We start from the raw sequence: 19,834 nt of genomic DNA on the forward strand, positions 1-19,834 counted from the left end.
TTTTCTAGACTCAATAGTTGTAGAATTTTTAAAAAATTTTGTCACCTCCGACGGGACTCGAACCCGCAATCCCCGGCTTAGGAGGCCGGTGCCTTATCCATTGGGCCACGGAGGCTACTTTTAATGCAACGAATTGGAAAAGTTTACCAATCTTTACATGATTTACCATTCATTAAAAGTGCTGATGTTAATTACATAGTTTATTTTTAATGATTTATTATTTGGCTGATATTTTTACTCATACGATTTTGACAAGTTTTTCTAGACTCAATAGTTGTAGAATTTTTAACAAAATTTGTAACCTCCGACGGGACTCGAACCCGCAATCCCCGGCTTAGGAGGCCGGTGCCTTATCCATTGGGCCACGGAGGCTACTTTTAATGCAACGAATTGGAAAAGTTTACCAATGTTTACATGATTTACCATTCATTAAAAGTGCTGATGTTAATTACATAGTTTATTTTTAATGATTTATTTTTTGGCTGAGATTTTTACTCAGACGATTTTGACAAGTTTTTCTAGACTCAATAGTTGTAGAATTTTTTAAAAATTTTGTCACCTCCGACGGGACTCGAACCCGCAATCCCCGGCTTAGGAGGCCGGTGCCTTATCCATTGGGCCACGGAGGCAACATTTAATGCAACGAATATGAAAAGTTTACCAATCTTTACATGATTTACCATTCATTAAAAGTGCTGATGTTAATTACATAGTTTATTTTTAATGATTTATTATTTGGCTGATATTTTTACTCATACGATTTTGACAAGTTTTTCTAGACTATATAGTTGTAAAATTTTTAACGAAATTTGTAACCTCCGACGGGACTCGAACCCGCAATCCCCGGCTTAGGAGGCCGGTGCTTATCCATTGGGCCACGGAGGCTACTTTTAATGCAACGAATTGGAAAAGTTTACCAATCTTTACATGATTTACCATTCATTACAAGTGCTGATGTTAATTACATAGTTTATTTTTAATGATTTATTATTTGGCTGAGATTTTTACTCATACGATTTTGACAAGTTTTTCTAGACTCAATAGTTGTAGAATTTTTTAAAAATTTTGTCACCTCCGACGGGACTCGAACCCGCAATCCCCGGCTTAGGAGGCCGGTGCTTTATCCATTGGGCCACGGAGGCTACTTTTAATGCAACGAATTGGAAAAGTTTACCAATCTTTACATGATTTACCATTCATTAAAAGTGCTGATGTTAATTACATTGTTTTTTTTTAATGATTTATTATTTGGCTGAGATTTTTACTCATACAATTTTGACAAGTTTTTCTAGACTCAATAGTTGTAGAATTTTTTAAAAATTTTGTCACCTCCGACGGGACTCGAACCCGCAATCCCCGGCTTAGGAGGCCGGTGCTTTATCCATTGGGCGACGGAGGCTACTTTTAATGCAACGAATTGGAAAAGTTTACCAATCTTTACATGATTTACCATTCATTAAAAGTGCTGATGTTAATTACATTGTTTTTTTTTAATGATTTATTATTTGGCTGAGATTTTTACTCATACAATTTTGACAAGTTTTTCTAGACTCAATAGTTGTAGAATTTTTAAAAAATTTTCTCACCTCCGACGGAACTCGAACCCGCAATCCCCGGCTTAGGAGGCCGGTGCCTTATCCATTGGGCCACGGAGGCTACTTTTAATGCAACGAATTGGAAAAGTTTACCAATCTTTACATGATTTACCATTCATTAAAAGTGCTGATGTTAATTACATAGTTTATTTTTAATGATTTATTATTTGGCTGAGATTTTTACTCATACGATTTTGACAAGTTTTTCTAGACTCAATAGTTGTAGAATTTTTTAAAAATTTTGTCACCTCCGACGGGACTCGAACCCGCAATCCCCGGCTTAGGAGGCCGGTGCCTTATCCATTGGGCCACGGAGGCTACTTTTAATGCAACGAATTGGAAAAGTTTACCAATCTTTACATGATTTACCATTCATTAAAAGTGCTGATGTTAATTACATTGTTTTTTTTTAATGATTTATTATTTGGCTGAGATTTTTACTCATACAATTTTGACAAGTTTTTCTAGACTCAATAGTTGTAGAATTTTTAAAAGATTTTCTCACCTCCGACGGGACTCGAACCCGCAATCCCCGGCTTAGGAGGCCGGTCCCTTATCCATTGGGCCACGGAGGCTACTTTTAATGCAACGAATTGGAAAAGTTTACCAATCTTTACATGATTTACCATTCATTAAAAGTGCTGATGTTAATTACATAGTTTATTTTTAATGATTTATTATTTGGCTGAGATTTTTACTCATACAATTTTGACAAGTTTTTCTAGACTCAATAGTTGTAGAATTTTTTAAAAATTTTCTCACCTCCGACGGGACTCGACCCCGCAATCCCCGGCTTAGGAGGCCGGTGCCTTATCCATTGGGCCACGGAGGCTACTTTTAATGCAACGAATTGGAAAAGTTTACCAATCTTTACATGATTTACCATTCATTAAAAGTGCTGATGTTAATTACATTGTTTTTTTTTAATGATTTATTATTTGGCTGAGATTTTTACTCATACAATTTTGACAAGTTTTTCTAGACTCAATAGTTGTAGAATTTTTAAAAAATTTTGTCACCTCCGACGGGACTCGAACCCGCAATCCCCGGCTTAGGAGGCCGGTGCCTTATCCATTGGGCCACGGAGGCTACTTTTAATGCAACGAATTGGAAAAGTTTACCAATCTTTACATGATTTACCATTCATTAAAAGTGCTGATGTTAATTACATTGTTTTTTTTAATGATTTATTATTTGGCTGAGATTTTTACTCATACAATTTTGACAAGTTTTTCTAGACTCAATAGTTGTAGAATTTTTTAAAAATTTTGTCACCTCCGACGGGACTCGAACCCGCAATCCCCGGCTTAGGAGGCCGGTGCCTTATCCATTGGGCCACGGAGGCTACTTTTAATGCAACGAATTGGAAAAGTTTACCAATCTTTACATGATTTACCATTCATTAAAAGTGCTGATGTTAATTACATTGTTTTTTTTTAATGATTTATTATTTGGCTGAGATTTTTACTCATACAATTTTGACAAGTTTTTCTAGACTCAATAGTTGTAGAATTTTTTAAAAATTTTGTCACCTCCGACGGGACTCGAACCCGCAATCCCCGGCTTAGGAGGCCGGTGCTTTATCCATTGGGCGACGGAGGCTACTTTTAATGCAACGAATTGGAAAAGTTTACCAATCTTTACATGATTTACCATTCATTAAAAGTGCTGATGTTAATTACATAGTTTATTTTTAATGATTTATTTTTTGGCTGAGATTTTTACTCAGACGATTTTGACAAGTTTTTCTAGACTATATAGTTGTAGAATTTTTAACAAAATTTGTAACCTCCGACGGGACTCGAACCCGCAATCCCCGGCTTAGGAGGCCGGTGCCTTATCCATTGGGCCACGGAGGCTACTTTTAATGCAACGAATTGGAAAAGTTTACCAATCTTTACATGATTTACCATTCATTAAAAGTGCTGATGTTAATTACATAGTTTATTTTTAATGATTTATTATTTGGCTGAGATTTTTACTCATACGATTTTGACAAGTTTTTCTAGACTATATAGTTGTAGAATTTTTAAAAAAATTTGTCACCTCCGACGGGACTCGAACCCGCAATCCCCGGCTTAGGAGGCCGGTGCCTTATCCATTGGGCCACGGAGGCTACTTTTAATGCAACGAATTGGAAAAGTTTACCAATCTTTACATGATTTACCATTCATTAAAAGTGCTGATGTTAATTACATAGTTTATTTTTAATGATTTATTATTTGGCTGAGATTTTTACTCATACAATTTTGACAAGTTTTTCTAGACTCAATAGTTGTAGAATTTTTAAAAAATTTTGTCACCTCCGACGGGACTCGAACCCGCAATCCCCGGCTTAGGAGGCCGGTGCCTTATCCATTGGGCCACGGAGGCTACTTTTAATGCAACGAATTGGAAAAGTTTACCAATCTTTACATGATTTACCATTCATTAAAAGTGCTGATGTTAATTACATAGTTTATTTTTAATGATTTATTATTTGGCTGATATTTTTACTCATACGATTTTGACAAGTTTTTCTAGACTCAATAGTTGTAGAATTTTTAACAAAATTTGTAACCTCCGACGGGACTCGAACCCGCAATCCCCGGCTTAGGAGGCCGGTGCCTTATCCATTGGGCCACGGAGGCTACTTTTAATGCAACGAATTGGAAAAGTTTACCAATGTTTACATGATTTACCATTCATTAAAAGTGCTGATGTTAATTACATAGTTTATTTTTAATGATTTATTTTTTGGCTGAGATTTTTACTCAGACGATTTTGACAAGTTTTTCTAGACTCAATAGTTGTAGAATTTTTTAAAAATTTTGTCACCTCCGACGGGACTCGAACCCGCAATCCCCGGCTTAGGAGGCCGGTGCCTTATCCATTGGGCCACGGAGGCAACATTTAATGCAACGAATATGAAAAGTTTACCAATCTTTACATGATTTACCATTCATTAAATGTGCTGATGTTAATTACATAGTTTATTTTTAATGATTTATTATTTGGCTGATATTTTTACTCATACGATTTTGACAAGTTTTTCTAGACTATATAGTTGTAAAATTTTTAACAAAATTTGTAACCTCCGACGGGACTCGAACCCGCAATCCCCGGCTTAGGAGGCCGGTGCTTATCCATTGGGCCACGGAGGCTACTTTTAATGCAACGAATTGGAAAAGTTTACCAATCTTTACATGATTTACCATTCATTACAAGTGCTGATGTTAATTACATAGTTTATTTTTAATGATTTATTATTTGGCTGGGATTTTTACTCATACGATTTTGACAAGTTTTTCTAGACTCAATAGTTTTAGAATTTTTAACAAAATTTGTCACCTCCGACGGGACTCGAACCCGCAATCCCCGGCTTAGGAGGCCGGTGCCTTATCCATTGGGCCACGGAGGCTACTTTTAATGCAACGAATTGGAAAAGTTTACCAATGTTTACATGATTTACCATTCATTAAAAGTGCTGATGTTAATTACATAGTTTATTTTTAATGATTTATTTTTTGCCTGAGATTTTTACTCAGACGATTTTGACAAGTTTTTCTAGACTCAATAGTTGTAGAATTTTTTAAAAATTTTGTCACCTCCGACGGGACTCGAACCCGCAATCCCCGGCTTAGGAGGCCGGTGCCTTATCCATTGGGCCACGGAGGCAACTTTTAATGCAACGAATATGAAAAGTTTACCAATCTTTACATGATTTACCATTCATTAAAAGTGCTGATGTTAATTACATAGTTTATTTTTAATGATTTATTATTTGGCTGAGATTTTTACTCATACGATTTTGACAAGTTTTTCTAGACTATATAGTTGTAGAATTTTTAACAAAATTTGTAACCTCCGACGGGACTCGAACCCGCAATCCCCGGCTTAGGAGGCCGGTGCCTTATCCATTGGGCCACGGAGGCAACTTTTAATGCAACGAATTGGAAAAGTTTACCAATCTTTACATGATTTACCATTCATTAAAAGTGCTGATGTTAATTACATAGTTTATTTTTAATGATTTATTATTTGGCTGAGATTTTTACTCATACGATTTTGACAAGTTTTTCTAGACTCAATAGTTGTAGAATTTTAAAAAAAATTTGTCACCTCCGACGGGACTCGAACCCGCAATCCCCGGCTTAGGAGGCCGGTGCCTTATCCATTGGGCCACGGAGGCTACTTTTAATGCAACGAATTGGAAAAGTTTACCAATCTTTACATGATTTACCATTCATTAAAAGTGCTGATGTTAATTACATTGTTTTTTTTTTTAATGATTTATTATTTGGCTGAGATTTTTACTCATACGATTTTGACAAGTTTTTCTAGACTCAATAGTTGTAGAATTTTAAAAAAAATTTGTCACATCCGACGGGACTCGAACCCGCAATCCCCGGCTTAGGAGGCCGGTGCCTTATCCATTGGGCCACGGAGGCTACTTTTAATGCAACGAATTGGAAAAGTTTACCAATCTTTACATGATTTACCATTCATTAAAAGTGCTGATGTTAATTACATTGTTTTTTTTTAATGATTTATTATTTGGCTGAGATTTTTAGTCATACTATTTTGACAAGTTTTTCTAGACTCAATAGTTGTAGAATTTTTTAAAAATTTTGTCACCTCCGACGGGACTCGAACCCGCAATCCCCGGCTTAGGAGGCCGGTGCCTTATCCATTGGGACACGGAGGCTACTTTTAATGGAACGAATTGGAAAAGTTTACCAATCTTTACATGATTTACCATTCATTAAAAGTGCTGATGTTAATTACATAGTTTATTTTTAATGATTTATTATTTGGCTGAGATTTTTACTCATACGATTTTGACAAGTTTTTCTAGACTCAATAGTTGTAGAATTTTTAAAAAATTTTGTCACCTCCGACGGGACTCGAACCCGCAATCCCCGGCTTAGGAGGCCGGTGCCTTATCCATTGGGCCACGGAGGCTACTTTTAATGCAACGAATTGGAAAAGTTTACCAATCTTTACATGATTTACCATTCATTAAAAGTGCTGATGTTAATTACATAGTTTATTTTTAATGATTTATTATTTGGCTGGGATTTTTACTCATACGATTTTGACAAGTTTTTCTAGACTCAATAGTTGTAGAATTTTTAACAAAATTTGTCACCTCCGACGGGACTCGAACCCGCAATCCCCGGCTTAGGAGGCCGGTGCCTTATCCATTGGGCCACGGAGGCTACTTTTAATGCAACGAATTGGAAAAGTTTACCAATGTTTACATGATTTACCATTCATTAAAAGTGCTGATGTTAATTACATAGTTTATTTTTAATGATTTATTTTTTGGCTGAGATTTTTACTCAGACGATTTTGACAAGTTTTTCTAGACTCAATAGTTGTAGAATTTTTAAAAAATTTTGTCACCTCCGACGGGACTCGAACCCACAATCCCCGGCTTAGGAGGCCGGTGCCTTATCCATTGGGCCACGGAGGCAACTTTTAATGCAACGAATTGGAAAAGTTTACCAATCTTTACATGATTTACCATTCATTAAAAGTGCTGATGTTAATTACATAGTTTATTTTTAATGATTTATTATTTGGCTGAGATTTTTACTCATACGATTTTGACAAGTTTTTCTAGACTCAATAGTTGTAGAATTTTTAAAAAAATTTGTCACCTCCGACGGGACTCGAACCCGCAATCCCCGGCTTAGGAGGCCGGTGCCTTATCCATTGGGCCACGGAGGCTACTTTTAATGCAACGAATTGGAAAAGTTTACCAATCTTTACATGATTTACCATTCATTAAAAGTGCTGATGTTAATTACATAGTTTATTTTTAATGATTTATTATTTGGCTGAGATTTTTACTCATACGATTTTGACAAGTTTTTCTAGACTCAATAGTTGTAGAATTTTTAAAAAATTTTGTCACATCCGACGGGACTCGAACCCGCAATCCCCGGCTTAGGAGGCCGGTGCCTTATCCATTGGGCCACGGAGGCTACTTTTAATGCAACGAATTGGAAAAGTTTACCAATCTTTACATGATTTACCATTCATTAAAAGTGCTGATGTTAATTACATTGTTTTTTTTTAATGATTTATTATTTGGCTGAGATTTTTAGTCATACTATTTTGACAAGTTTTTCTAGACTCAATAGTTGTAGAATTTTTTAAAAATTTTGTCACCTCCGACGGGACTCGAACCCGCAATCCCCGGCTTAGGAGGCCGGTGCCTTATCCATTGGGACACGGAGGCTACTTTTAATGGAACGAATTGGAAAAGTTTACCAATCTTTACATGATTTACCATTCATTAAAAGTGCTGATGTTAATTACATAGTTTATTTTTAATGATTTATTATTTGGCTGAGATTTTTACTCATACGATTTTGACAAGTTTTTCTAGACTCAATAGTTGTAGAATTTTTAAAAAATTTTGTCACCTCCGACGGGACTCGAACCCGCAATCCCCGGCTTAGGAGGCCGGTGCCTTATCCATTGGGCCACGGAGGCTACTTTTAATGCAACGAATTGGAAAAGTTTACCAATCTTTACATGATTTACCATTCATTAAAAGTGCTGATGTTAATTACGTTGTTTTTTTTTAATGATTTATTATTTGGCTGAGATTTTTACTCATACAATTTTGACAAGTTTTTCTAGACTCAATAGTTGTAGAATTTTTAAAAAATTTTGTCACCTCCGACGGGACTCGAACCCGCAATCCCCGGCTTAGGAGGCCGGTGCCTTATCCATTGGGCCACGGAGGCTACTTTTAATGCAACGAATTGGAAAAGTTTACCAATCTTTACATGATTTACCATTCATTAAAAGTGCTGATGTTAATTACATTGTTTTATTTTAATGATTTATTATTTGGCTGAGATTTTTACTCATACAATTTTGACAAGTTTTTCTAGACTCAATAGTTGTAGAATTTTTAAAAAATTTTGTCACCTCCGACGGGACTCGAACCCGCAATCCCCGGCTTAGGAGGCCGGTGCCTTATCCATTGGGTCACGGAGGCTACTTTTAATGCAACGAATTGGAAAAGTTTACCAATCTTTACATGATTTACCATTCATTAAAAGTGTTGATGTTAATTACATAGTTTATTTTTAATGATTTATTATTTGGCTGAGATTTTTACTCATACGATTTTGACAAGTTTTTCAAGACTCAATAGTTTTACATTGTTTTAAAAATTTTGTCACCTCCGACGGGACTCGAACCCGCAATCCCCGGCTTAGGAGGCCGGTGCCTTATCCATTGGGTCACGGAGGCTACTTTTAATGCAACGAATTGGAAAAGTTTACCAATCTTTACATGATTTACCATTCATTAAAAGTGTTGATGTTAATTACATAGTTTATTTTTAATGATTTATTATTTGGCTGAGATTTTTACTCATACGATTTTGACAAGTTTTTCTAGACTCAATAGTTTTACATTGTTTTAAAAATTTTGTCACCTCCGACGGGACTCGAACCCGCAATCCCCGGCTTAGGAGGCCGGTGCCTTATCCATTGGGCCACGGAGGCTACTTTTAATGCAACGAATTGGAAAAGTTTACCAATCTTTACATGATTTACCATTCATTAAAAGTGCTGATGTTAATTACATAGTTTATTTTTAATGATTTATTATTTGGCTGATATTTTTACTCATACGATTTTGACAAGTTTTTCTAGACTCAATAGTTGTAGAATTTTTTAAAAATTTTGTCACCTCCGACGGGACTCGAACCCGCAATCCCCGGCTTAGGAGGCCGGTGCCTTATCCATTGGGCCACGGAGGCTACTTTTAATGCAACGAATTGGAAAAGTTTACCAATCTTTACATGATTTACCATTCATTAAAAGTGCTGATGTTAATTACATAGTTTATTTTTAATGATTTATTATTTGGCTGGGATTCTTACTCATACGATTTTGACAAGTTTTTCTAGACTCAATAGTTGTAGAATTTTTAACAAAATTTGTCACCTCCGACGGGACTCGAACCCGCAATCCCCGGCTTAGGAGGCCGGTGCCTTATCCATTGGGCCACGGAGGCTACTTTTAATGCAACGAATTGGAAAAGTTTACCAATGTTTACATGATTTACCATTCATTAAAAGTGCTGATGTTAATTACATAGTTTATTTTTAATGATTTATTATTTGGCTGAGATTTTTACTCAGACGATTTTGACAAGTTTTTCTAGACTCAATAGTTGTAGAATTTTTTAAAAATTTTGTCACCTCCGACGGGACTCGAACCCGCAATCCCCGGCTTAGGAGGCCGGTGCCTTATCCATTGGGCCACGGAGGCAACTTTTAATGCAACGAATATGAAAAGTTTACCAATCTTTACATGATTTACCATTCATTAAAAGTGCTGATGTTAATTACATAGTTTATTTTTAATGATTTATTATTTGGCTGATATTTTTACTCATACGATTTTGACAAGTTTTTCTAGACTATATAGTTGTAGAATTTTTAACAAAATTTGTAACCTCCGACGGGACTCGAACCCGCAATCCCCGGCTTAGGAGGCCGGTGCCTTATCCATTGGGCCACGGAGGCTACTTTTAATGCAACGAATTGGAAAAGTTTACCAATCTTTACATGATTTACCATTCATTAAAAGTGCTGATGTTAATTACATAGTTTATTTTTAATGATTTATTATTTGGCTGGGATTTTTACTCATACGATTTTGACAAGTTTTTCTAGACTCAATAGTTGTAGAATTTTTAACAAAATTTGTCACCTCCGACGGGACTCGAACCCGCAATCCCCGGCTTAGGAGGCCGGTGCCTTATCCATTGGGCCACGGAGGCTACTTTTAATGCAACGAATTGGAAAAGTTTACCAATGTTTACATGATTTACCATTCATTAAAAGTGCTGATGTTAATTACATAGTTTATTTTTAATGATTTATTTTTTGGCTGAGATTTTTACTCAGACGATTTTGACAAGTTTTTCTAGACTCAATAGTTGTAGAATTTTTTAAAAATTTTGTCACCTCCGACGGGACTCGAACCCGCAATCCCCGGCTTAGGAGGCCGGTGCCTTATCCATTGGGCCACGGAGGCAACTTTTAATGCAACGAATATGAACAGTTTACCAATCTTTACATGATTTACCATTCATTAAAAGTGCTGATGTTAATTACATAGTTTATTTTTAATGATTTATTATTTGGCTGATATTTTTACTCATACGATTTTGACAAGTTTTTCTAGACTATATAGTTGTAGAATTTTTAACAAAATTTGTAACCTCCGACGGGACTCGAACCCGCAATCCCCGGCTTAGGAGGCCGGTTCCTTATCCATTGGGCCACGGAGGCTACTTTTAATGCAACGAATTGGAAAAGTTTACCAATCTTTACATGATTTACCATTCATTAAAAGTGCTGATGTTAATTACATAGTTTATTTTTAATGATTTATTATTTGGCTGGGATTTTTACTCATACGATTTTGACAAGTTTTTCTAGACTCAATAGTTGTAGAATTTTTAACAAAATTTGTCACCTCCGACGGGACTCGAACCCGCAATCCCCGGCTTAGGAGGCCGGTGCCTTATCCATTGGGCCACGGAGGCTACTTTTAATGCAACGAATTGGAAAAGTTTACCAATGTTTACATGATTTACCATTCATTAAAAGTGCTGATGTTAATTACATAGTTTATTTTTAATGATTTATTTTTTGGCTGAGATTTTTACTCAGACGATTTTGACAAGTTTTTCTAGACTCAATAGTTGTAGAATTTTTTAAAAATTTTGTCACCTCCGACGGGACTCGAACCCGCAATCCCCGGCTTAGGAGGCCGGTGCCTTATCCATTGGGCCACGGAGGCAACTTTTAATGCAACGAATATGAAAAGTTTACCAATCTTTACATGATTTACCATTCATTAAAAGTGCTGATGTTAATTACATAGTTTATTTTTAATGATTTATTATTTGGCTGAGATTTTTACTCATACGATTTTGACAAGTTTTTCTAGACTATATAGTTGTAGAATTTTTAACAAAATTTGTAACCTCCGACGGGACTCGAACCCGCAATCCCCGGCTTAGGAGGCCGGTGCCTTATCCATTGGGCCACGGAGGCAACTTTTAATGCAACGAATTGGAAAAGTTTACCAATCTTTACATGATTTACCATTCATTAAAAGTGCTGATGTTAATTACATAGTTTATTTTTAATGATTTATTATTTGGCTGAGATTTTTACTCATACGATTTTGACAAGTTTTTCTAGACTCAATAGTTGTAGAATTTTTAAAAAAATTTGTCACCTCCGACGGGACTCGAACCCGCAATCCCCGGCTTAGGAGGCCGGTGCCTTATCCATTGGGCCACGGAGGCTACTTTTAATGCAACGAATTGGAAAAGTTTACCAATCTTTACATGATTTACCATTCATTAAAAGTGCTGATGTTAATTACATAGTTTATTTTTAATGATTTATTATTTGGCTGAGATTTTTACTCATACGATTTTGACAAGTTTTTCTAGACTCAATAGTTGTAGAATTTTTAAAAAATTTTGTCACATCCGACGGGACTCGAACCCGCAATCCCCGGCTTAGGAGGCCGGTGCCTTATCCATTGGGCCACGGAGGCTACTTTTAATGCAACGAATTGGAAAAGTTTACCAATCTTTACATGATTTACCATTCATTAAAAGTGCTGATGTTAATTACATTGTTTTTTTTTAATGATTTATTATTTGGCTGAGATTTTTAGTCATACTATTTTGACAAGTTTTTCTAGACTCAATAGTTGTAGAATTTTTTAAAAATTTTGTCACCTCCGACGGGACTCGAACCCGCAATCCCCGGCTTAGGAGGCCGGTGCCTTATCCATTGGGACACGGAGGCTACTTTTAATGGAACGAATTGGAAAAGTTTACCAATCTTTACATGATTTACCATTCATTAAAAGTGCTGATGTTAATTACATAGTTTATTTTTAATGATTTATTATTTGGCTGAGATTTTTACTCATACGATTTTGACAAGTTTTTCTAGACTCAATAGTTGTAGAATTTTTAAAAAATTTTGTCACCTCCGACGGGACTCGAACCCGCAATCCCCGGCTTAGGAGGCCGGTGCCTTATCCATTGGGCCACGGAGGCTACTTTTAATGCAACGAATTGGAAAAGTTTACCAATCTTTACATGATTTACCATTCATTAAAAGTGCTGATGTTAATTACGTTGTTTTTTTTTAATGATTTATTATTTGGCTGAGATTTTTAGTCATACAATTTTGACAAGTTTTTCTAGACTCAATAGTTGTAGAATTTTTAAAAAATTTTGTCACCTCCGACGGGACTCGAACCCGCAATCCCCGGCTTAGGAGGCCGGTGCCTTATCCATTGGGCCACGGAGGCTACTTTTAATGCAACGAATTGGAAAAGTTTACCAATCTTTACATGATTTACCATTCATTAAAAGTGCTGATGTTAATTACATAGTTTATTTTTAATGATTTATTATTTGGCTGAGATTTTTACTCATACGATTTTGACAAGTTTTTCTAGACTCAATAGTTGTAGAATTTTTAAAAAATTTTGTCACCTCCGACGGGACTCGAACCCGCAATCCCCGGCTTAGGAGGCCGGTGCCTTATCCATTGGGCCACGGAGGCTACTTTTAATGCAACGAATTGGAAAAGTTTACCAATCTTTACATGATTTACCATTCATTAAAAGTGCTGATGTTAATTACATTGTTTTATTTTAATGATTTATTATTTGGCTGAGATTTTTACTCATACAATTTTGACAAGTTTTTCTAGACTCAATAGTTGTAGAATTTTTAAAAAATTTTGTCACCTCCGACGGGACTCGAACCCGCAATCCCCGGCTTAGGAGGCCGGTGCCTTATCCATTGGGTCACGGAGGCTACTTTTAATGCAACGAATTGGAAAAGTTTACCAATCTTTACATGATTTACCATTCATTAAAAGTGTTGATGTTAATTACATAGTTTATTTTTAATGATTTATTATTTGGCTGAGATTTTTACTCATACGATTTTGACAAGTTTTTCTAGACTCAATAGTTTTACATTGTTTTAAAAATTTTGTCACCTCCGACGGGACTCGAACCCGCAATCCCCGGCTTAGGAGGCCGGTGCCTTATCCATTGGGTCACGGAGGCTACTTTTAATGCAACGAATTGGAAAAGTTTACCAATCTTTACATGATTTACCATTCATTAAAAGTGTTGATGTTAATTACATAGTTTATTTTTAATGATTTATTATTTGGCTGAGATTTTTACTCATACGATTTTGACAAGTTTTTCTAGACTCAATAGTTTTACATTGTTTTAAAAATTTTGTCACCTCCGACGGGACTCGAACCCGCAATCCCCGGCTTAGGAGGCCGGTGCCTTATCCATTGGGTCACGGAGGCTACTTTTAATGCAACGAATTGGAAAAGTTTACCAATCTTTACATGATTTACCATTCATTAAAAGTGTTGATGTTAATTACATAGTTTATTTTTAATGATTTATTATTTGGCTGAGATTTTTACTCACACGATTTTGACAAGTTTTACTTGACTCAATAGTTTTACATTGTTTTAAAAATTTTGTCACCTCCGACGGGACTCGAACCCGCAATCCCCGGCTTAGGAGGCCGGTGCCTTATCCATTGGGCCACGGAGGCTACTTTTAATGCAACGAATTGGAAAAGTTTACCAATCTTTACATGATTTACCATTCATTAAAAGTGCTGACGTTAATTACATAGTTTATTTTTAATGATTTATTATTTGGCTGATATTTTTACTCATACGATTTTGACAAGTTTTTCTAGACTCAATAGTTGTAGAATTTTTTAAAAATTTTGTCACCTCCGACGGGACTCGAACCCGCAATCCCCGGCTTAGGAGGCCGGTGCCTTATCCATTGGGCCACGGAGGCTACTTTTAATGCAACGAATTGGAAAAGTTTACCAATCTTTACATGATTTACCATTCATTAAAAGTGCTGATGTTAATTACATAGTTTATTTTTAATGATTTATTATTTGGCTGGGATTCTTACTCATACGATTTTGACAAGTTTTTCTAGACTCAATAGTTGTAGAATTTTTAACAAAATTTGTCACCTCCGACGGGACTCGAACCCGCAATCCCCGGCTTAGGAGGCCGGTGCCTTATCCATTGGGCCACGGAGGCTACTTTTAATGCAACGAATTGGAAAAGTTTACCAATCTTTACATGATTTACCATTCATTAAAAGTGCTGATGTTAATTACATAGTTTATTTTTAATGATTTATTTTTTGGCTGAGATTTTTACTCAGACGATTTTGACAAGTTTTTCTAGACTCAATAGTTGTAGAATTTTTTAAAAATTTTGTCACCTCCGACGGGACTCGAACCCGCAATCCCCGGCTTAGGAGGCCGGTGCCTTATCCATTGGGCCACGGAGGCAACTTTTAATGCAACGAATATGAAAAGTTTACCAATCTTTACATGATTTACCATTCATTAAAAGTGCTGATGTTAATTACATAGTTTATTTTTAATGATTTATTATTTGGCTGATATTTTTACTCATACGATTTTGACAAGTTTTTCTAGACTATATAGTTGTAGAATTTTTAACAAAATTTGTAACCTCCGACGGGACTCGAACCCGCAATCCCCGGCTTAGGAGGCCGGTGCCTTATCCATTGGGCCACGTAGGCTACTTTTAATGCAACGAATTGGAAAAGTTTACCAATCTTTACATGATTTACCATTCATTAAAAGTGCTGATGTTAATTACATAGTTTATTTTTAATGATTTATTATTTGGCTGGGATTTTTACTCATACGATTTTGACAAGTTTTTCTAGACTCAATAGTTGTAGAATTTTTAACAAAATTTGTCACCTCCGACGGGACTCGAACCCGCAATCCCCGGCTTAGGAGGCCGGTGCCTTATCCATTGGGCCACGGAGGCTACTTTTAATGCAACGAATTGGAAAAGTTTACCAATGTTTACATGATTTACCATTCATTAAAAGTGCTGATGTTCATTACATAGTTTATTTTTAATGATTTATTTTTTGGCTGAGATTTTTACTCAGACGATTTTGACAAGTTTTTCTAGACTCAATAGTTGTAGAATTTTTTAAAAATTTTGTCACCTCCGACGGGACTCGAACCCGCAATCCCCGGCTTAGGAGGCCGGTGCCTTATCCATTGGGCCACGGAGGCAACTTTTAATGCAACGAATATGAAAAGTTTACCAATCTTTACATGATTTACCATTCATTAAAAGTGCTGATGTTAATTACATAGTTTATTTTTAATGATTTATTATTTGGCTGATATTTTTACTCATACGATTTTGTACAAGTTTTTCTAGACTATATAGTTGTAGAATTTTTAAATAAATTTGTAACCTCCGACGGGACTCGAACCCGCAATCCCCGGCTTAGGAGGCCGGTGCCTTATCCATTGGGCCACGGAGGCTACTTTTAATGCAACGAATTGGAAAAGTTTACCAATCTTTACATGATTTACCATTCATTAAAAGTGCTGATGTTAATTACATAGTTTATTTTTAATGATTTATTATTTGGCTGGGATTGTTACTCATACGATTTTGACAAGTTTTTCTAGACTCAATAGTTGTAGAATTTTTAACAAAATTTGTCACCTCCGACGGGACTCGAACCCGCAATCCCCGGCTTAGGAGGCCGGTGCCTTATCCATTGGGCCACGGAGGCTACTTTTAATGCAACGAATTGGAAAAGTTTACCAATCTTTACATGATTTACCATTCATTAAAAGTGCTGATGTTAATTACATAGTTTATTTTTAATGATTTATTTTTTGGCTGAGATTTTTACTCAGACGATTTTGACAAGTTTTTCTAGACTCAATAGTTGTAGAATTTTTTAAAAATTTTGTCACCTCCGACGGGACTCGAACCCGCAATCCCCGGCTTAGGAGGCCGGCGCCTTATCCATTGGGCCACGGAGGCAACTTTTAATGCAACGAATATGAAAAGTTTACCAATCTTTACATGATTTACCATTCATTAAAAGTGCTGATGTTAATTACATAGTTTATTTTTAATGATTTATTATTTGGCTGAGATTTTTACTCATACGATTTTGACAAGTTTTTCTAGACTATATAGTTGTAGAATTTTTAACAAAATTTGTAACCTCCGACGGGACTCGAACCCGCAATCCCCGGCTTAGGAGGCCGGTGCCTTATCCATTGGGCCACGGAGGCAACTTTTAATGCAACGAATTGGAAAAGTTTACCAATCTTTACATGATTTACCATTCATTAAAAGTGCTGATGTTAATTACATAGTTTATTTTTAATGATTTATTATTTGGCTGAGATTTTTACTCATACGATTTTGACAAGTTTTTCTAGACTCAATAGTTGTAGAATTTTTAAAAAAATTTGTCACCTCCGACGGGACTCGAACCCGCAATCCCCGGCTTAGGAGGCCGGTGCCTTATCCATTGGGCCACGGAGGCTACTTTTAATGCAACGAATTGGAAAAGTTTACCAATCTTTACATGATTTACCATTCATTAAAAGTGCTGATGTTAATTACATAGTTTATTTTTAATGATTTATTATTTGGCTGAGATTTTTACTCATACGATTTTGACAAGTTTTTCTAGACTCAATAGTTGTAGAATTTTTAAAAAATTTTGTCACATCCGACGGGACTCGAACCCGCAATCCCCGGCTTAGGAGGCCGGTGCCTTATCCATTGGGCCACGGAGGCTACTTTTAATGCAACGAATTGGAAAAGTTTACCAATCTTTACATGATTTACCATTCATTAAAAGTGCTGATGTTAATTACATTGTTTTTTTTTAATGATTTATTATTTGGCTGAGATTTTTAGTCATACTATTTTGACAAGTTTTTCTAGACTCAATAGTTGTAGAATTTTTTAAAAATTTTGTCACCTCCGACGGGACTCGAACCCGCAATCCCCGGCTTAGGAGGCCGGTGCCTTATCCATTGGGACACGGAGGCTACTTTTAATGGAACGAATTGGAAAAGTTTACCAATCTTTACATGATTTACCATTCATTAAAAGTGCTGATGTTAATTACATAGTTTATTTTTAATGATTTATTATTTGGCTGAGATTTTTACTCATACGATTTTGACAAGTTTTTCTAGACTCAATAGTTGTAGAATTTTTAAAAAATTTTGTCACCTCCGACGGGACTCGAACCCGCAATCCCCGGCTTAGGAGGCCGGTGCCTTATCCATTGGGCCACGGCGGCTACTTTTAATGCAACGAATTGGAAAAGTTTACCAATCTTTACATGATTTACCATTCATTAAAAGTGCTGATGTTAATTACATAGTTTTTTTTTAATGATTTATTATTTGGCTGAGATTTTTACTCATACGATTTTGACAAGTTTTTCTAGACTCAATAGTTGTAGAATTTTTAAAAAATTTTGTCACCTCCGACGGGACTCGAACCCGCAATCCCCGGCTTAGGAGGCCGGTGCCTTATCCATTGGGCCACGGAGGCTACTTTTAATGCACCGAATTGGAAAAGTTTACCAATCTTTACATGATTTACCATTCATTAAAAGTGCTGATGTTAATTACATTGTTTTATTTTAATGATTTATTATTTGGCTGAGATTTTTACTCATACAATTTTGACAAGTTTTTCTAGACTCAATAGTTGTAGAATTTTTAAAAAATTTTGTCACCTCCGACGGGACTCGAACCCGCAATCCCCGGCTTAGGAGGCCGGTGCCTTATCCATTGGGTCACGGAGGCTACTTTTAATGCAACGAATTGGAAAAGTTTACCAATCTTTACATGATTTACCATTCATTAAAAGTGTTGATGTTAATTACATAGTTTATTTTTAATGATTTATTATTTGGCTGAGATTTTTACTCATACGATTTTGACAAGTTTTTCTAGACTCAATAGTTTTACATTGTTTTAAAAATTTTGTCACCTCCGACGGGACTCGAACCCGCAATCCCCGGCTTAGGAGGCCGGTGCCTTATCCATTGGGTCACGGAGGCTACTTTTAATGCAACGAATTGGAAAAGTTTACCAATCTTTACATGATTTACCATTCATTAAAAGTGTTGATGTTAATTACATAGTTTATTTTTAATGATTTATTATTTGGCTGAGATTTTTACTCATACGATTTTGACAAGTTTTTCTAGACTCAATAGTTTTACATTGTTTTAAAAATTTTGTCACCTCCGACGGGACTCGAACCCGCAATCCCCGGCTTAGGAGGCCGGTGCCTTATCCATTGGGTCACGGAGGCTACTTTTAATGCAACGAATTGGAAAAGTTTACCAATCTTTACATGATTTACCATTCATTAAAAGTGTTGATGTTAATTACATAGTTTATTTTTAATGATTTATTATTTGGCTGAGATTTTTACTCATACGATTTTGACAAGTTTTTCTAGACTCAATAGTTTTACATTGTTTTAAAAATTTTGTCACCTCCGACGGGACTCGAACCCGCAATCCCCGGCTTAGGAGGCCGGTGCCTTATCCATTGGGCCACGGAGGCTACTTTTAATGCAACGAATTGGAAAAGTTTACCAATCTTTACATGATTTACCATTCATTAAAAGTGTTGATGTTAATTACATAGTTTATTTTTAATGATTTATTATTTGGCTGAGATTTTTACTCATACGATTTTGACAAGTTTTTCTAGACTCAATAGTTTTACATTGTTTTAAAAATTTTGTCACCTCCGACGGGACTCGAACCCGCAATCCCCGGCTTAGGAGGCCGGTGCCTTATCCATTGGGCCACGGAGGCTTCTGTTAATGCAACGAATTGGAAAAGTTTACAAATCTTTACATGATTTACCATTCATTAAAAGTGTTGATGTTAATTACATAGTTTATTTTTAATGATTTATTATTTGGCTGAGATTTTTACTCATACGATTTTGACAAGTTTTTCTAGACTCAATAGTTGTAGAATTTTTAAAAAATTTTGTCACCTCCGACGGGACTCGAACCCGCAATCCCCGGCTTAGGAGGCCGGTGCCTTATCCATTGGGCCACGGCGGCTACTTTTAATGCAACGAATTGGAAAAGTTTACAAATCTTTACATGATTTACCACTCATTAAAAGTGTTGATGTTGTTTCATGATAAGAGAAAGCAGAAATCGAACCCTGGACATAAGTTTTAAAGAACAATAGGTTTAAATGGAATGTCCAGTAAATTGTTAATTCGGATGAAATAAATTCATCATG

At 36.0% G+C, this 19,834-nt stretch overlaps 75 non-coding genes across 75 annotated transcripts; all 75 read right to left on the bottom strand.

The window, feature by feature from the left end:
• Window positions 1-42: 42 nt before the first annotated feature.
• On the bottom strand, window positions 43-115 carry Trnar-ccu (transfer RNA arginine (anticodon CCU)). Its single transcript has one exon. It is a non-coding gene; the product is annotated as a tRNA-Arg (tRNA).
• A 184-nt stretch (window positions 116-299) lies between these two features.
• Trnar-ccu (transfer RNA arginine (anticodon CCU)) lies at window positions 300-372 on the bottom strand. The gene has a single exon. It is a non-coding gene; the product is annotated as a tRNA-Arg (tRNA).
• A 184-nt stretch (window positions 373-556) lies between these two features.
• Window positions 557-629, bottom strand: Trnar-ccu (transfer RNA arginine (anticodon CCU)). Its single transcript has one exon. It is a non-coding gene; the product is annotated as a tRNA-Arg (tRNA).
• Window positions 630-813: 184 nt separating this feature from the next.
• Window positions 814-885, bottom strand: Trnar-ccu (transfer RNA arginine (anticodon CCU)). The gene has a single exon. It is a non-coding gene; the product is annotated as a tRNA-Arg (tRNA).
• Window positions 886-1,069: 184 nt separating this feature from the next.
• On the bottom strand, window positions 1,070-1,142 carry Trnar-ccu (transfer RNA arginine (anticodon CCU)). Its single transcript has one exon. It is a non-coding gene; the product is annotated as a tRNA-Arg (tRNA).
• Window positions 1,143-1,583: 441 nt separating this feature from the next.
• On the bottom strand, window positions 1,584-1,656 carry Trnar-ccu (transfer RNA arginine (anticodon CCU)). The gene has a single exon. It is a non-coding gene; the product is annotated as a tRNA-Arg (tRNA).
• Window positions 1,657-1,840: 184 nt separating this feature from the next.
• Window positions 1,841-1,913, bottom strand: Trnar-ccu (transfer RNA arginine (anticodon CCU)). Its single transcript has one exon. It is a non-coding gene; the product is annotated as a tRNA-Arg (tRNA).
• A 184-nt stretch (window positions 1,914-2,097) lies between these two features.
• On the bottom strand, window positions 2,098-2,170 carry Trnar-ccu (transfer RNA arginine (anticodon CCU)). Its single transcript has one exon. It is a non-coding gene; the product is annotated as a tRNA-Arg (tRNA).
• A 184-nt stretch (window positions 2,171-2,354) lies between these two features.
• Trnar-ccu (transfer RNA arginine (anticodon CCU)) lies at window positions 2,355-2,427 on the bottom strand. The gene has a single exon. It is a non-coding gene; the product is annotated as a tRNA-Arg (tRNA).
• Window positions 2,428-2,611: 184 nt separating this feature from the next.
• Window positions 2,612-2,684, bottom strand: Trnar-ccu (transfer RNA arginine (anticodon CCU)). The gene has a single exon. It is a non-coding gene; the product is annotated as a tRNA-Arg (tRNA).
• A 183-nt stretch (window positions 2,685-2,867) lies between these two features.
• On the bottom strand, window positions 2,868-2,940 carry Trnar-ccu (transfer RNA arginine (anticodon CCU)). The gene has a single exon. It is a non-coding gene; the product is annotated as a tRNA-Arg (tRNA).
• A 441-nt stretch (window positions 2,941-3,381) lies between these two features.
• Trnar-ccu (transfer RNA arginine (anticodon CCU)) lies at window positions 3,382-3,454 on the bottom strand. The gene has a single exon. It is a non-coding gene; the product is annotated as a tRNA-Arg (tRNA).
• A 184-nt stretch (window positions 3,455-3,638) lies between these two features.
• Trnar-ccu (transfer RNA arginine (anticodon CCU)) lies at window positions 3,639-3,711 on the bottom strand. Its single transcript has one exon. It is a non-coding gene; the product is annotated as a tRNA-Arg (tRNA).
• Window positions 3,712-3,895: 184 nt separating this feature from the next.
• On the bottom strand, window positions 3,896-3,968 carry Trnar-ccu (transfer RNA arginine (anticodon CCU)). Its single transcript has one exon. It is a non-coding gene; the product is annotated as a tRNA-Arg (tRNA).
• Window positions 3,969-4,152: 184 nt separating this feature from the next.
• On the bottom strand, window positions 4,153-4,225 carry Trnar-ccu (transfer RNA arginine (anticodon CCU)). The gene has a single exon. It is a non-coding gene; the product is annotated as a tRNA-Arg (tRNA).
• Window positions 4,226-4,409: 184 nt separating this feature from the next.
• Window positions 4,410-4,482, bottom strand: Trnar-ccu (transfer RNA arginine (anticodon CCU)). The gene has a single exon. It is a non-coding gene; the product is annotated as a tRNA-Arg (tRNA).
• Window positions 4,483-4,666: 184 nt separating this feature from the next.
• Trnar-ccu (transfer RNA arginine (anticodon CCU)) lies at window positions 4,667-4,738 on the bottom strand. The gene has a single exon. It is a non-coding gene; the product is annotated as a tRNA-Arg (tRNA).
• A 184-nt stretch (window positions 4,739-4,922) lies between these two features.
• Window positions 4,923-4,995, bottom strand: Trnar-ccu (transfer RNA arginine (anticodon CCU)). The gene has a single exon. It is a non-coding gene; the product is annotated as a tRNA-Arg (tRNA).
• A 184-nt stretch (window positions 4,996-5,179) lies between these two features.
• On the bottom strand, window positions 5,180-5,252 carry Trnar-ccu (transfer RNA arginine (anticodon CCU)). The gene has a single exon. It is a non-coding gene; the product is annotated as a tRNA-Arg (tRNA).
• A 184-nt stretch (window positions 5,253-5,436) lies between these two features.
• Window positions 5,437-5,509, bottom strand: Trnar-ccu (transfer RNA arginine (anticodon CCU)). The gene has a single exon. It is a non-coding gene; the product is annotated as a tRNA-Arg (tRNA).
• Window positions 5,510-5,693: 184 nt separating this feature from the next.
• Trnar-ccu (transfer RNA arginine (anticodon CCU)) lies at window positions 5,694-5,766 on the bottom strand. The gene has a single exon. It is a non-coding gene; the product is annotated as a tRNA-Arg (tRNA).
• A 186-nt stretch (window positions 5,767-5,952) lies between these two features.
• On the bottom strand, window positions 5,953-6,025 carry Trnar-ccu (transfer RNA arginine (anticodon CCU)). The gene has a single exon. It is a non-coding gene; the product is annotated as a tRNA-Arg (tRNA).
• A 184-nt stretch (window positions 6,026-6,209) lies between these two features.
• Window positions 6,210-6,282, bottom strand: Trnar-ccu (transfer RNA arginine (anticodon CCU)). The gene has a single exon. It is a non-coding gene; the product is annotated as a tRNA-Arg (tRNA).
• Window positions 6,283-6,466: 184 nt separating this feature from the next.
• On the bottom strand, window positions 6,467-6,539 carry Trnar-ccu (transfer RNA arginine (anticodon CCU)). The gene has a single exon. It is a non-coding gene; the product is annotated as a tRNA-Arg (tRNA).
• A 184-nt stretch (window positions 6,540-6,723) lies between these two features.
• Trnar-ccu (transfer RNA arginine (anticodon CCU)) lies at window positions 6,724-6,796 on the bottom strand. The gene has a single exon. It is a non-coding gene; the product is annotated as a tRNA-Arg (tRNA).
• A 184-nt stretch (window positions 6,797-6,980) lies between these two features.
• Trnar-ccu (transfer RNA arginine (anticodon CCU)) lies at window positions 6,981-7,053 on the bottom strand. The gene has a single exon. It is a non-coding gene; the product is annotated as a tRNA-Arg (tRNA).
• A 184-nt stretch (window positions 7,054-7,237) lies between these two features.
• Trnar-ccu (transfer RNA arginine (anticodon CCU)) lies at window positions 7,238-7,310 on the bottom strand. The gene has a single exon. It is a non-coding gene; the product is annotated as a tRNA-Arg (tRNA).
• Window positions 7,311-7,494: 184 nt separating this feature from the next.
• Window positions 7,495-7,567, bottom strand: Trnar-ccu (transfer RNA arginine (anticodon CCU)). Its single transcript has one exon. It is a non-coding gene; the product is annotated as a tRNA-Arg (tRNA).
• A 184-nt stretch (window positions 7,568-7,751) lies between these two features.
• Trnar-ccu (transfer RNA arginine (anticodon CCU)) lies at window positions 7,752-7,824 on the bottom strand. Its single transcript has one exon. It is a non-coding gene; the product is annotated as a tRNA-Arg (tRNA).
• A 184-nt stretch (window positions 7,825-8,008) lies between these two features.
• Trnar-ccu (transfer RNA arginine (anticodon CCU)) lies at window positions 8,009-8,081 on the bottom strand. The gene has a single exon. It is a non-coding gene; the product is annotated as a tRNA-Arg (tRNA).
• A 184-nt stretch (window positions 8,082-8,265) lies between these two features.
• Window positions 8,266-8,338, bottom strand: Trnar-ccu (transfer RNA arginine (anticodon CCU)). Its single transcript has one exon. It is a non-coding gene; the product is annotated as a tRNA-Arg (tRNA).
• A 184-nt stretch (window positions 8,339-8,522) lies between these two features.
• On the bottom strand, window positions 8,523-8,595 carry Trnar-ccu (transfer RNA arginine (anticodon CCU)). The gene has a single exon. It is a non-coding gene; the product is annotated as a tRNA-Arg (tRNA).
• Window positions 8,596-8,779: 184 nt separating this feature from the next.
• On the bottom strand, window positions 8,780-8,852 carry Trnar-ccu (transfer RNA arginine (anticodon CCU)). The gene has a single exon. It is a non-coding gene; the product is annotated as a tRNA-Arg (tRNA).
• Window positions 8,853-9,036: 184 nt separating this feature from the next.
• Window positions 9,037-9,109, bottom strand: Trnar-ccu (transfer RNA arginine (anticodon CCU)). Its single transcript has one exon. It is a non-coding gene; the product is annotated as a tRNA-Arg (tRNA).
• Window positions 9,110-9,293: 184 nt separating this feature from the next.
• Trnar-ccu (transfer RNA arginine (anticodon CCU)) lies at window positions 9,294-9,366 on the bottom strand. Its single transcript has one exon. It is a non-coding gene; the product is annotated as a tRNA-Arg (tRNA).
• Window positions 9,367-9,550: 184 nt separating this feature from the next.
• Trnar-ccu (transfer RNA arginine (anticodon CCU)) lies at window positions 9,551-9,623 on the bottom strand. Its single transcript has one exon. It is a non-coding gene; the product is annotated as a tRNA-Arg (tRNA).
• A 184-nt stretch (window positions 9,624-9,807) lies between these two features.
• Window positions 9,808-9,880, bottom strand: Trnar-ccu (transfer RNA arginine (anticodon CCU)). Its single transcript has one exon. It is a non-coding gene; the product is annotated as a tRNA-Arg (tRNA).
• Window positions 9,881-10,064: 184 nt separating this feature from the next.
• On the bottom strand, window positions 10,065-10,137 carry Trnar-ccu (transfer RNA arginine (anticodon CCU)). The gene has a single exon. It is a non-coding gene; the product is annotated as a tRNA-Arg (tRNA).
• Window positions 10,138-10,321: 184 nt separating this feature from the next.
• Trnar-ccu (transfer RNA arginine (anticodon CCU)) lies at window positions 10,322-10,394 on the bottom strand. Its single transcript has one exon. It is a non-coding gene; the product is annotated as a tRNA-Arg (tRNA).
• A 184-nt stretch (window positions 10,395-10,578) lies between these two features.
• Window positions 10,579-10,651, bottom strand: Trnar-ccu (transfer RNA arginine (anticodon CCU)). The gene has a single exon. It is a non-coding gene; the product is annotated as a tRNA-Arg (tRNA).
• Window positions 10,652-10,835: 184 nt separating this feature from the next.
• On the bottom strand, window positions 10,836-10,908 carry Trnar-ccu (transfer RNA arginine (anticodon CCU)). The gene has a single exon. It is a non-coding gene; the product is annotated as a tRNA-Arg (tRNA).
• A 184-nt stretch (window positions 10,909-11,092) lies between these two features.
• Window positions 11,093-11,165, bottom strand: Trnar-ccu (transfer RNA arginine (anticodon CCU)). The gene has a single exon. It is a non-coding gene; the product is annotated as a tRNA-Arg (tRNA).
• Window positions 11,166-11,349: 184 nt separating this feature from the next.
• Trnar-ccu (transfer RNA arginine (anticodon CCU)) lies at window positions 11,350-11,422 on the bottom strand. Its single transcript has one exon. It is a non-coding gene; the product is annotated as a tRNA-Arg (tRNA).
• Window positions 11,423-11,606: 184 nt separating this feature from the next.
• Trnar-ccu (transfer RNA arginine (anticodon CCU)) lies at window positions 11,607-11,679 on the bottom strand. Its single transcript has one exon. It is a non-coding gene; the product is annotated as a tRNA-Arg (tRNA).
• A 184-nt stretch (window positions 11,680-11,863) lies between these two features.
• On the bottom strand, window positions 11,864-11,936 carry Trnar-ccu (transfer RNA arginine (anticodon CCU)). Its single transcript has one exon. It is a non-coding gene; the product is annotated as a tRNA-Arg (tRNA).
• Window positions 11,937-12,120: 184 nt separating this feature from the next.
• Trnar-ccu (transfer RNA arginine (anticodon CCU)) lies at window positions 12,121-12,193 on the bottom strand. Its single transcript has one exon. It is a non-coding gene; the product is annotated as a tRNA-Arg (tRNA).
• Window positions 12,194-12,377: 184 nt separating this feature from the next.
• Trnar-ccu (transfer RNA arginine (anticodon CCU)) lies at window positions 12,378-12,450 on the bottom strand. Its single transcript has one exon. It is a non-coding gene; the product is annotated as a tRNA-Arg (tRNA).
• A 184-nt stretch (window positions 12,451-12,634) lies between these two features.
• On the bottom strand, window positions 12,635-12,707 carry Trnar-ccu (transfer RNA arginine (anticodon CCU)). Its single transcript has one exon. It is a non-coding gene; the product is annotated as a tRNA-Arg (tRNA).
• Window positions 12,708-12,891: 184 nt separating this feature from the next.
• Trnar-ccu (transfer RNA arginine (anticodon CCU)) lies at window positions 12,892-12,964 on the bottom strand. The gene has a single exon. It is a non-coding gene; the product is annotated as a tRNA-Arg (tRNA).
• Window positions 12,965-13,148: 184 nt separating this feature from the next.
• On the bottom strand, window positions 13,149-13,221 carry Trnar-ccu (transfer RNA arginine (anticodon CCU)). Its single transcript has one exon. It is a non-coding gene; the product is annotated as a tRNA-Arg (tRNA).
• A 184-nt stretch (window positions 13,222-13,405) lies between these two features.
• Trnar-ccu (transfer RNA arginine (anticodon CCU)) lies at window positions 13,406-13,478 on the bottom strand. The gene has a single exon. It is a non-coding gene; the product is annotated as a tRNA-Arg (tRNA).
• Window positions 13,479-13,662: 184 nt separating this feature from the next.
• On the bottom strand, window positions 13,663-13,735 carry Trnar-ccu (transfer RNA arginine (anticodon CCU)). Its single transcript has one exon. It is a non-coding gene; the product is annotated as a tRNA-Arg (tRNA).
• Window positions 13,736-13,919: 184 nt separating this feature from the next.
• On the bottom strand, window positions 13,920-13,992 carry Trnar-ccu (transfer RNA arginine (anticodon CCU)). Its single transcript has one exon. It is a non-coding gene; the product is annotated as a tRNA-Arg (tRNA).
• A 184-nt stretch (window positions 13,993-14,176) lies between these two features.
• On the bottom strand, window positions 14,177-14,249 carry Trnar-ccu (transfer RNA arginine (anticodon CCU)). The gene has a single exon. It is a non-coding gene; the product is annotated as a tRNA-Arg (tRNA).
• Window positions 14,250-14,433: 184 nt separating this feature from the next.
• Window positions 14,434-14,506, bottom strand: Trnar-ccu (transfer RNA arginine (anticodon CCU)). The gene has a single exon. It is a non-coding gene; the product is annotated as a tRNA-Arg (tRNA).
• A 184-nt stretch (window positions 14,507-14,690) lies between these two features.
• On the bottom strand, window positions 14,691-14,763 carry Trnar-ccu (transfer RNA arginine (anticodon CCU)). The gene has a single exon. It is a non-coding gene; the product is annotated as a tRNA-Arg (tRNA).
• Window positions 14,764-14,947: 184 nt separating this feature from the next.
• Window positions 14,948-15,020, bottom strand: Trnar-ccu (transfer RNA arginine (anticodon CCU)). The gene has a single exon. It is a non-coding gene; the product is annotated as a tRNA-Arg (tRNA).
• A 184-nt stretch (window positions 15,021-15,204) lies between these two features.
• Trnar-ccu (transfer RNA arginine (anticodon CCU)) lies at window positions 15,205-15,277 on the bottom strand. Its single transcript has one exon. It is a non-coding gene; the product is annotated as a tRNA-Arg (tRNA).
• A 184-nt stretch (window positions 15,278-15,461) lies between these two features.
• On the bottom strand, window positions 15,462-15,534 carry Trnar-ccu (transfer RNA arginine (anticodon CCU)). Its single transcript has one exon. It is a non-coding gene; the product is annotated as a tRNA-Arg (tRNA).
• Window positions 15,535-15,718: 184 nt separating this feature from the next.
• Window positions 15,719-15,791, bottom strand: Trnar-ccu (transfer RNA arginine (anticodon CCU)). Its single transcript has one exon. It is a non-coding gene; the product is annotated as a tRNA-Arg (tRNA).
• A 185-nt stretch (window positions 15,792-15,976) lies between these two features.
• Window positions 15,977-16,049, bottom strand: Trnar-ccu (transfer RNA arginine (anticodon CCU)). Its single transcript has one exon. It is a non-coding gene; the product is annotated as a tRNA-Arg (tRNA).
• Window positions 16,050-16,233: 184 nt separating this feature from the next.
• Window positions 16,234-16,306, bottom strand: Trnar-ccu (transfer RNA arginine (anticodon CCU)). The gene has a single exon. It is a non-coding gene; the product is annotated as a tRNA-Arg (tRNA).
• Window positions 16,307-16,490: 184 nt separating this feature from the next.
• Trnar-ccu (transfer RNA arginine (anticodon CCU)) lies at window positions 16,491-16,563 on the bottom strand. Its single transcript has one exon. It is a non-coding gene; the product is annotated as a tRNA-Arg (tRNA).
• A 184-nt stretch (window positions 16,564-16,747) lies between these two features.
• Trnar-ccu (transfer RNA arginine (anticodon CCU)) lies at window positions 16,748-16,820 on the bottom strand. Its single transcript has one exon. It is a non-coding gene; the product is annotated as a tRNA-Arg (tRNA).
• A 184-nt stretch (window positions 16,821-17,004) lies between these two features.
• On the bottom strand, window positions 17,005-17,077 carry Trnar-ccu (transfer RNA arginine (anticodon CCU)). The gene has a single exon. It is a non-coding gene; the product is annotated as a tRNA-Arg (tRNA).
• Window positions 17,078-17,261: 184 nt separating this feature from the next.
• Window positions 17,262-17,334, bottom strand: Trnar-ccu (transfer RNA arginine (anticodon CCU)). The gene has a single exon. It is a non-coding gene; the product is annotated as a tRNA-Arg (tRNA).
• A 184-nt stretch (window positions 17,335-17,518) lies between these two features.
• On the bottom strand, window positions 17,519-17,591 carry Trnar-ccu (transfer RNA arginine (anticodon CCU)). Its single transcript has one exon. It is a non-coding gene; the product is annotated as a tRNA-Arg (tRNA).
• A 184-nt stretch (window positions 17,592-17,775) lies between these two features.
• Window positions 17,776-17,848, bottom strand: Trnar-ccu (transfer RNA arginine (anticodon CCU)). Its single transcript has one exon. It is a non-coding gene; the product is annotated as a tRNA-Arg (tRNA).
• Window positions 17,849-18,032: 184 nt separating this feature from the next.
• Window positions 18,033-18,105, bottom strand: Trnar-ccu (transfer RNA arginine (anticodon CCU)). The gene has a single exon. It is a non-coding gene; the product is annotated as a tRNA-Arg (tRNA).
• A 184-nt stretch (window positions 18,106-18,289) lies between these two features.
• On the bottom strand, window positions 18,290-18,362 carry Trnar-ccu (transfer RNA arginine (anticodon CCU)). The gene has a single exon. It is a non-coding gene; the product is annotated as a tRNA-Arg (tRNA).
• A 184-nt stretch (window positions 18,363-18,546) lies between these two features.
• Trnar-ccu (transfer RNA arginine (anticodon CCU)) lies at window positions 18,547-18,619 on the bottom strand. Its single transcript has one exon. It is a non-coding gene; the product is annotated as a tRNA-Arg (tRNA).
• A 184-nt stretch (window positions 18,620-18,803) lies between these two features.
• On the bottom strand, window positions 18,804-18,876 carry Trnar-ccu (transfer RNA arginine (anticodon CCU)). Its single transcript has one exon. It is a non-coding gene; the product is annotated as a tRNA-Arg (tRNA).
• Window positions 18,877-19,060: 184 nt separating this feature from the next.
• Trnar-ccu (transfer RNA arginine (anticodon CCU)) lies at window positions 19,061-19,133 on the bottom strand. Its single transcript has one exon. It is a non-coding gene; the product is annotated as a tRNA-Arg (tRNA).
• Window positions 19,134-19,317: 184 nt separating this feature from the next.
• Window positions 19,318-19,390, bottom strand: Trnar-ccu (transfer RNA arginine (anticodon CCU)). Its single transcript has one exon. It is a non-coding gene; the product is annotated as a tRNA-Arg (tRNA).
• A 184-nt stretch (window positions 19,391-19,574) lies between these two features.
• Window positions 19,575-19,647, bottom strand: Trnar-ccu (transfer RNA arginine (anticodon CCU)). Its single transcript has one exon. It is a non-coding gene; the product is annotated as a tRNA-Arg (tRNA).
• Between the last annotated feature and the right edge of the window lie 187 nt (window positions 19,648-19,834).

This window comes from Euprymna scolopes, chromosome 34, assembly GCF_053919585.1.
Source record: "Euprymna scolopes isolate OS-2025 chromosome 34, ASM5391958v1, whole genome shotgun sequence".
Lineage (NCBI taxonomy): Eukaryota > Metazoa > Mollusca > Cephalopoda > Sepiida > Sepiolidae > Euprymna > Euprymna scolopes.